This window comes from Rhincodon typus, chromosome 13 (genome assembly GCF_021869965.1).
Source record: "Rhincodon typus isolate 14 chromosome 13, sRhiTyp1.1, whole genome shotgun sequence".
Lineage (NCBI taxonomy): Eukaryota > Metazoa > Chordata > Chondrichthyes > Orectolobiformes > Rhincodontidae > Rhincodon > Rhincodon typus.
Window position 1 is genome coordinate 32,755,599 of NC_063344.1, and position 8,249 is coordinate 32,763,847.

Consider the following 8,249-nt stretch of genomic DNA (forward strand, 5'->3'; position numbering starts at 1 on the left):
TCTGTGGAGGAGAAAACAGAGTTAACGTTTCGGGTCCAGTGACCCTTCCTCAGAACTTCCTGCAGAGGAAGTTTTCTTCTTTTAATTGGTGTACATGTTGGATTTATTTAATATTTTCATATTTATACCTTTTTACATTATATTCATATTTCAAACTGTGTTGATCAGTGTTACATTTTTACTGAATAAGTCCTGTTTTCACAATAAATCAATAACTTTGTTGTTTATGAAAGAAGCCTAGTTGATGGACTTTTTATTATTTTAAACTTAGTAAAAGTGTACAACTGGTTATATTCCTAACTGGGTAAAGCTTTTAAGTTTATATTGTGAAGAGATACAGTTTGACAAGGGAGAGAGAGTACCCGCATCCAGCCTCAGTCATAATACCACATACGTACAGCCTCCACATCCCAAGTTTCAGGCAAAAGTTACATTTACTTTTTGTCTTCCTTTGGTACCTGCTTCCTCACTTTCTCCAATGTAAAAGAGGCCAATATCTTGTGGCAGGACCTTGTCCGCATGCCCTTCAGCAAACTGTGATGCAGAAGGGCTGGAAAGTCCTTTGCAGCATAATAACCACAGCTATAGTATTGTTCTGTATGCACAATGGACAGGAAACTAGGCTTCATAGTCTACAAGCCTTCTGGCATAGATATGTTATTGCATCATAGTGAAGGATTTTAGGAAGAGGAAGATCATTGGTCAAGCTAGCCTGTCCAACCAAGTAAGTTCTTGCTTTCCTGTGAGGTATTATTTGTAAAATTTAGAACTAAAATTCTATTCAAGTGCCATGAACTTGCCTGTAATAAAATATTACTTTATTTCAGAAAGGAGGAAGACTACTTGCAACAGATGAGGATATTCAGGCAGCTAATCCGATTGCCATCCTGAATCTGACAAGCTGTTTTGCTCTCTTAGTAAACTAGGTGCATGGCTACTAGTAAATTAATTAATGAAATACTATTTCTAATCAATTATCAGAAGAGAAATAAAATGCAGGGTTTAATGGTGTCTGTTTTCCTCTTCATCACGGTACAATAGATTGATTGGACGGACGCCTGTGTTGCATAAAGTTAGGCATAAGGAATTTATTATTTTATCATTCGTTATCATTTGATTGATAAATTATAGGTACTTTAGAACAATGTTACGCAAAATGGGTGGAGTCTTTCAGTTCTGGAGGTGGTAAAGCAACAGGATCATAAATGGGTAAGTGTCAAAAATTCAGAATCCCAATAGTGGGATAAACGTTTGGAATTAAATTTTCCAACATTGAACAGTGTGTCAATCTGCCTGAATGCAGGAGATGGGAAGCCTATTTTCTGCGTTTGCATCTCATTAAAAGCCCAAATTGGCAGAATTAAGTGCCCCTTCCTGATTATTTTACCCAACTGAGAAATGCATGCAGTCAGATACCTAACTGTAGTTAGAAGTATGCTCTTGGGGGTGCTGGACTTCTTGCTGCTTTGTCCTTATGGCCTGGTTTTAAAACCACTGTGAATAATTGAGTTGTGCTGTAGGTTCTTCAAGTGGAGCAGATGTGGCACCAAGGAATAGGATGATTGGAGTTGGGGCCAGGGTCGAGCACAGACAGACAACGGGTTGAAGGGTCAGTGGGGAAAGGAGGAGCCTACCCAGGGAATGCTTGCTAAGAGTTAGAATTGGAGGAATACTGTCCAAAGGATAGGAGAGTAGGCATTGCAGCATGCATCTGCCCTGTACTGAGTTGGTTGGGGTGATGACTGGGTAGGGTGCGTCTCACAGAGACCAGGGCATGTTTGGTTCTTTTGAAAGTTTATGTCTGTTGTCTGCGTGGCAGAGGATGCATTCACATACATATGAGGCTAGATGCTAGATCCAGAGCCAAAATAGGCCACATTTAGAGGGTAATTTCAAAGAAAATGATGATGAGAAAGATCAATCCACCACATTTGCCCAGGGAGGGCCTATCCACAAAAAGCAGGATGAAATAACTGCACAGATGCCAGTATCCTGTCACCTAGTCACCCTTTATTTACTTGTGCACTGGCTGCGCCCCAGCCAGCTCAGAGTCAGTCCTCAACTGAGGAGATTCTAATCTCCTGGTTATACTCTTCTTATTCAAATTTCACGTAAGTTAGTGTCACAGACAACACATAACATTAGTCACATTATATCAAAAACAAGCCACCGAAAACAAGACCATTAACAAAGATGATTCTACAGAAAATCACCCCAGTCCAAACAGTCGATTTGAATCCACATAAGACAAATGTCGCAAACACGACACATGGCAAGGTTATTGTACATTAGGCAACTCGCCAAAGAGCAGAGGCGTTGACATAAAATACTGTATAGAAACACAGCTCAGTTCAAACAGTAGTACAAAATCTTAAAAACAACAAACACATAGCACCAATTACAATGGATCATACAGAAACACAGCTTGGATCAAATGGTAGTACAAAACCGCACAGATAAACGCACAGTCCCCAGAGCTATTGGTCAGCCTCCTACACACAACAGGGATACATGCACAACAACATAATTCAGACACAAAGACATGGTCTGACACACACTAAGGCACGCTCTGACACATGCCAAGGCACAGTCTACGCATAAAGTGCCAGTACACCCATGGAGGCACGTTCCACACACAAAAGGTCAGTCTATGACCCGTAAACTAAATTAGTCGCACAAAGGCCAGGTCCTGTTACCAACTCATCCATTCACTTCACCGATACAACAGTACCACTGGCTGTAATCAGCCAGCTCAGAAATCATTTCTTAAAAACAGCATTACCACTGGCTGTAGCTAGCCAGCTTGGCATCAGTAACCTGAATTGAAGAGATTCTAATCTTCGGGTTATATTGGTCAGCCAAAGCTTTCCTGATTTGGCCCTCGTTGACAGCCCCATCGAGGACCTTGTAGTTGTAAACCCTGCAGAGATGTCCCGGATGAGATGACTGACATCCAACAATAACAACCTTTGTTCCAGCTCTGACTCTGACCAGTGGAGAACTTCCTCCTAATTCCCATTGACTCCAATTTTGCTAGGGCTCCTTGAATCCACCCTCAGTTAAATGCAGCTTTGATGTCAAATGGAATCACTCTCACGTTACTTCTGGAATTCAATTCTTTTGTCCATGCTTGAATCAATATTATGATGAGATCAGAGCTCAGTGGCCCTGACCAAACTGAAACTGGGCAGTAGTGAGCAGGCTATTGCTAAGCAAGTGCCACTTTATTGTACTGTTCCATCACTTCACAGATGGTCCAGAGTAAACTGATAGGGCTGAATTTCTCCTGCTTTTTGGGTACAGAAGACACCTGGGCAATTTTCATTCTTGTCAGGTAGACGCCAGTGTTGTAGCTTATTAACTTACTGTTACTATTTTAATGCTACCTGCCTCTCCGAGCATCTTGTGCACCCTGTTATTATTTTCTAATGTTCTCTCCTGGTTTACCAATCTTTGCTATTTAGTTTAAACCCTCCCCAACAACACTTAGCAAATCATCCCTCAAGGTACTCAATATCTATATGGTTTGTACCAGTGTGGACCATATGACATCTCAGACCCTTGTACCAGAGAGGCAACAAACCCTCAACTAGAATCCCTTAACAGTATTGCCCTTTCACTCTTCTTCCATGGATTTTATTCTTGCTACATTCCTCTAAGGATCCATCACTGTTATCTGGAACAGAAAACCCGATTAGTGAGCAGGACCTTGAGGGACTCCTGCACTAGCTGCCCATTTCTCTGGCAGGCAGCCATTTCCTACCTGCCTGCTTGCCCCTAACTTATAGTGTGACCATTTCTCTGAACATGGTATCCAGCCGTAGTTTCTTCAGCATCACAGATACACTTCAGTGACTAGTTGCTACTCGAGCTCTGAATCCTGGAACTCAGGCTTGTGCAGCCAGTGATTCTTCCTGCACATGGGCTCATCTAGGTCACAGGAAGTGGTCACACCTCCCCACATGCCATAGCACGGCCATTCCAATTGGTGAAGCTGTCCTACCGTATCTTTACTTATATTTTCAACTTACTTTGCTTATTGTAACTTTCATTACTTTAGCTAATTTTAACCTTATCCTTGTACTATACCTGACAGCCACGAAACATTCTGCTAGACCTGCATCTCCAAGGCAGCCAAGCACTCACATCCCAGAGCGCTTACAGTGGACAGATTCCTCCAGCCTGCCCCTTAGTCCAGTGAGGACCTCTGGCAGCTCTGCCTGATGATTTCCTGCCTATCTCTTATGGCTCATCATCTGGATGGAGGTAAGAAGGGGCCTGGTCTCCCATAGTCATCAGAGTGTCAAAGACCTCAGGTAGAGCTTCTTCCACTGGCTGTGGATCTGTGTCAGTCATGTACTCCTCAAGCTCGTGACACTCAGCATAATCTACACAGTAGACCCATTGAGGGAAATGTTCCTGTGCTGGTGGAACATACTTGTGAATGCTGTGCTGGTGCATCCCTCGAGGTTTCAGAGATATGGTCCTTCGAGATGGTGGAAATAGAATCCGAAATGTACAGCATGGAAACAGACCCTTCGGTCCAACTCATCCACGCCGACCAGTTATCCTGAATAAATCTAGTCCCATTTTCCAGCACTTGGCTTATATCTCTCTAAACTCTTCCTATTCGTATATACATCCAGATACCTTCTAAATGTTGTAAATGTACCAGCCTCCACCACTTCCTCTGGCACCTCATTCCACACAAGCACCACCCTCTGTGTGAAAAAGTTACCCTTAGGTCCCTTTTAAATCTTTCCCCTCTCACCTTAAATCTATGCCCTCTAGATATGGACTTCCCCACCCCAGGGAAAAGACCTTGTCTATCTACCCTAACCATGCCCCTCATGATTTTATAAACCTCTAAGATCACCCCTCAATCTCCGATGCTCCAGGGAAAATAGCCCCAGCCTATTAAGCCTCTCCCTATAACTCAAACCCTCCAGCCTTGGCAAACATTCTTCTAAATCTTTTCGGAACCCTTTCAAGTTTCACAACATCCTTCCAATATCAGGGAGACCAGAACTGCACACAGTATTCCAAAAGTGGCCAAATCAATGTCCTGTACAGCTGCAACATGACCTCTCAACTCCTTTACTCAATGCACTGACCAATAAAGACAAGCATTCCAAATGCCTTCTTCACCACCATATCTAACTGCGCCTCCACTAGAATTTGAGGATGAGATGTGGGAGCATTACCTTCAGTTATGACAGTTCTTATCTTGTAGACAGACAAAGACAACGATTGAGTATCATCACAAAGTATGCATAGCCATGCCAGATCCTGAGTCCTCAATAAGTGGTTAAAAAGCATAATGCCTAATAGCATGAGATGGCTGCTGCACATTCAGTGCATATATTTCTGTGGTTCAGAGTTTGACGCTGAATGTCCAATCAGACATCTCTCTGCCCTAGCACTGTTAAAGTGAATGATGCCTGAATGCGTGTCAGTACGCATTGAGTCAACAGTACCAACTAAACTTGTGAAGCACTGGAGATCATTCACTCTTTTTCTTGACCGGATCCAGATTCTTTGTGGGACCCACAGGCTCTGGCCTTTGCTGCTACATCTATCAAGGCCTCCTTGATCTGACTTTGGGGCCCCCTATTGCTATTCCTGGGAAACAGAACTTTCCATCCATTGTGGCCGGCCTGGAAGAGAACCTCTAACAAGGTATCAGTGAACTAGGGGATTGGTTTGAGTTTGGCCTGAGACATCTCCAGGGTTAGGTGTGGGCAAGCAATGCAGGCAGAGGGATTGTGTGGGCTTGCAGTGAGTGAAGTGCAGACCAGTTAGTCTTTGAATATGATACCAGAACACTGAAGCCCCAAAGATCCCGTTGGGAATTCACCATTTAATTTGTGTAAAAATGCCATGGATATGTGATGAGATGACAACCATAGGACGGTGTGAAAAAAGCTCTGAGCAGAAGTAACTCCCACTTCCACACTTTGACTCCACAATGGAAGATTTCATCAGTGTTTCAGACATACCAGACTTTAAAATCCCACAGGAAAGTGTTCCAATAGACATTCTTATAATTTACAATGCTGAATAATGGTTAAATGTTATTAAAGCAAATTTGTATTTCTGGAATAATGTGCAAGATTGTTAAAGGCTTTCCATAGAAAATGACAGTGTAAACCCGAGAAGAACCTCTGAAGCATATGCAATTAAAGTGTGAGAATTCAGAAGTCAGTGTAAGAGTCAGCCTAATCCTTCACAGTGTACACAGTAACAGTCCTTGCCAATACACTCATCACCAAAATTACTGCAGTTGAATTTGGGTCCTTGCCCATCCGTTCCTAATGAAAGACAAAAAAAGTTAGGGCTGTGGTGTGTTCAGTGGATTTTACCAGCATTCTCACAATGATTAAATTCACACTTTGAGGTAATCTAGAATGTCACAATCCATGTAATGAAATAGCCTCTTACAAACATTGCCTAATTTTCCTTTCTATAGAGTTGAAAATGAATTTCATGCTTAATCATTTGAATCATTACTGCAATATCACGCAGTCTTGTAGCAGAATGGACAGCTGTTGCAAATATTTTACAGACCACTTCAATATAGCAGTCTGCAGTTATTTAAAGCATTTGATCATTTAGACTCTTTTTCAATTACAGCACAGGTAGATCAACATGCTGCATTATATCTCTGAACAGTCATCGACCATATCCAAAGGCTTTATCCTTCATTGATTATTGGGTTAGCACTGAGCAATCCCTTCAAGCATTCAGGTCACAGGTAAATGAGTCATAAATGACTGTGCCTAGAATTAACAAAATTGTCAAATACAGGTGGAACAAATTATTGATGTGCCATTCTACATTCAGGGTGGACTATTTTCTGATTTATGTGTATAAAGTCTAGTCAGCACTTCAGAAAACAGAAATGATGTCTACCCATTGTTTTCTTTCTAGTCTCTGAATCTCTATTTTAGTAACTGTTCAATATTGGTGTATTCTTCTGAGTAATCCCTTTACAATTTTTCATGGGTATTGTAATATTGATAACTAAGCGAGAGAAAAAAAACCTCAGCCTTTTAAAGCTTGCTTTTTTTCCTGCTCCTTTCAAGTTCACAGAGAAGGAGGCCACTTAGGAGGTTTTAGTGCCTCATTTGAGCACTCTTTTATCTTTTAACTGACTACATTTGAAAAGTATTCAATTGGTTGGAAACACTTCGAGATGTCCGGTGGTCATGAAATACACAACATAAATACAAATCTTTGTCCTTTTACTGTCCCTTTCTATTGGTGAGGCAGCTCAAGAACCATATCTATTGGTCAGTGTTTGCAAAACAAAATCTTTAAATTGTCTAAACAAATTAGGCAACGTGGTTGGAAATGGGTATGGGAATGAAGGCTGTGATCATTTCAGATAAAGAAAAATTTGACCAGACCATCTCTGAAGATGAGCACAGGCCTCTTCCTTGCACAATTGGCAATCATCATGCCCAATACTCATGCTGAAAATAGAATGAGACAGTAATGAAATTAAACCTCAAAATATTTTTGAAATAGCTGATGGTGCTTTAAGATTGCAGTGGCAAGTACCAGTTTTCTGAGTTATCCTTTCAAGAAAGTTACTCCAATGAAATCTGTTGATTTCTTAATCTTTATATTATACAGTCAATGACAGGACCCTTAGGAGCATTGATATTCGGGGGGATCTTGGAGTCCAAGCCCGTAGCTCCCTGGAAGTGGCAAGACAAGTTGATAAGTAGGTAAAAACCTCGTGACATGCTCTCTTTCATTGATCAGGGCATTGAGGATAAAAGTTGGCAAGTCACATTGCAGCTGTTTAAATTTTAGTTAGGCTACTTTTGGAGCATTGTGTGCAGTTGTGGTTGCCACTCAAAAGGAAGGATGTAGAGGTTTTGGAGAGGCTGCAAAAGAGGTTTACTAGGATATTGCCTGCATTGAGGTGTATTAGCTATAAGGAGAGGTTGGACAAACTTGGATTGTTTTCACTAGACCATCAGAGGCAGAGGGGTGACCTAGTAGAAGTATATAAAATTATGACAGGCATGGATAGGCAGCACTTTTCTCCCCCAGGGTAGAAATGACAAATACTAGGGGGCATAGGTTTCAGGTGAAAGGGGATAGTTTAAAGCGGGTGGGCAATGAAAGTCTTTTTATGCAGAGGGTGGTAGGTGCTGCCAGGGGAGGTGCTAAAAGCAGATATAATAGCAATATTTAAGAGGCATTTAGACAGATACATTGAAGAGGCAGACACGCAG